The following is a 2,038-nucleotide window of genomic DNA, read 5'->3' as shown; positions in this document are numbered from 1 at the left end:
TCACACAAATTTATTTTATGGTAAACAATGTTCCCTCTGGAAATGTTTTTTAAAAAATTCTTAGGCTTCTCTTTGCCAAATAAAAACTATTAAAATTTCTGAAATGTAAAATATTGGAGTATTCTTTTAGAAAAGAGTTGATTTAATGACTAACGATTTTTAGAAATTATCAGGATTTAGGTGAGATTTGCGATGTTTAACATAAAATATTTCCTATTAGTTTGCAACATATACAGTGCTTTCCCAAAAAACAATGTTGTTTTTATTTTATATTTTACTTTAAATTATTTTGTGTATGCATTGACCATTTAAAGGCAGAACTTTTAGGGGCGCCTGGGTGGCGTAGTCGGTTAAGCGTCCGACTTCAGCCAGGTCACGATCTCGTGGTCCGTGAGTTCGAGCCCCGCGTCAGGCTCTGAGCTGATGGCTCAGGGCCTGGAGCCTGTTTCTGATTCTGTGTCTCCCTCTCTCTCTGCCCCTCCCCCGTTCATGCTCTGTCTCTCTCCCAAAAATAAATGTTGAAAAAAAAAAATAAAAAAAAAATAAAGGCAGAACTTTTAGGTAGTTGGTATAAATTTATATTTACCCATTTAAATAATGTTGCATTTTTTTTCTGCTAAAAAGTGTACTGTCCATTGCCTTTCGTATTGAAAGAGAAGCATAAAGATTACTTCATAGACTTAGAAGAAAGGAAAGTTACTGGGTTATTGGTGTTTACCCCTGAATAGCATCTTGGTCTCCTTACATCTCAGAAGTGTCATGGTTATATGGCATATGTTTGGTGAGTCTCCTTGTGCTTCTTCACCTGGAGGCTTATAACATGCTACAAGAAACATGTTATTCCAGTGTTAAATGCTAATTCTAGGCTTGTCATTTTTCCCTGAGTGTTGAGTAGAGGACGGAGAAAGCTTTATTTAAACCTACAGGTCAGTATTTTCTGTTAAAATGACTGGTGTTTAAACAAGGGTTAGGTGGGCTCCCTTGTCAAGGCAGTGAAATTTGTATCGCTCTCTTTTGTCAACTACTGTCTTGGTCTCAGCCCTTCCATAGGTCCTCTCCTCTAGACTCGAGCTGTTTTTATCCTTACCATTGTGTGTAAATACACACTTACACAAATCCTACACAAGCATGACCAGGCCTGGTTAGCACCTCAAAGATTTAAGGAGCTGTAAACCCAATCCTGAATACATTCTGTTTGGGTTCTGATCTTTTGTGTTTTATTCTTGATACCCAGATTTCAACTTGTGCCCACTTGGGGACCCTGGTTTCTTTCTTTCTTTCTTTCTTTTTTTAATTTTTAAATGTTTATTATTTATTTTTGAGAGAGAGCATGAGTGGGGGAGGAGCAGAGAGAGACACACACACAGAATCTAAAGCAGGCTCCAGGCTCTGAGCTGTCAGCACAGAGCCTGACACTGGGCTCAAACCTGTGAACCGTGAGATCATGATCCAAGCTGAAGTTAGATGCTTAATTGACTGAGCCACCCAGGTGCCCCACAAAGAAATTTTTTAATGTTTGTTTATTTTTGAGAGAGAGAGACAGAGATAGAGCATGAGTGGGGGAGGGGCCAAGAGAGATGGAGACACAGAATCCAAAGCAGGCTCCAGGTTCTGAGCTGTCAGCACAGAGCCCAACAGGGGGCTTGAACTCAGCCGTGAGATCATGACCTGAGCAGAAGTCAGGCGCTTAACTGACTGAGCCACCCAGGTGCCCCCCTGGTTTATTTCTTTATCCTAAAATCTTTCTCCACAATGTACCCTCAAAGACTGGGATCCTTTTTTACTCTCAATTTATGCTTCTCCCTTTCCAATGTGCAAAGGCCATGCTACCTGTTGACAGTCTTATCTATATTGCAGTCTCCTTTTTTTTTTTTTTTAAATTTTTATTTATTTTGAGAGACTACAATCAAGGGAGAGAGAGATTGGAGCATTGAGTCCATTGACATTTAGAGTGAGTACTGAAAGATATGAATTTATTGCCATTATGATGCTTGTAGAGTTGGAGTTTCTGGTGGTGGTCTCTGTTCTTTTCTAATCT

Source organism: Felis catus, chromosome B4 (assembly GCF_018350175.1).
Source record: "Felis catus isolate Fca126 chromosome B4, F.catus_Fca126_mat1.0, whole genome shotgun sequence".
NCBI classification, from domain to species: domain Eukaryota; kingdom Metazoa; phylum Chordata; class Mammalia; order Carnivora; family Felidae; genus Felis; species Felis catus.
The sequence above is the reverse complement of the archived record's forward strand: the minus strand, read 5'-3'. Positions refer to the sequence as shown.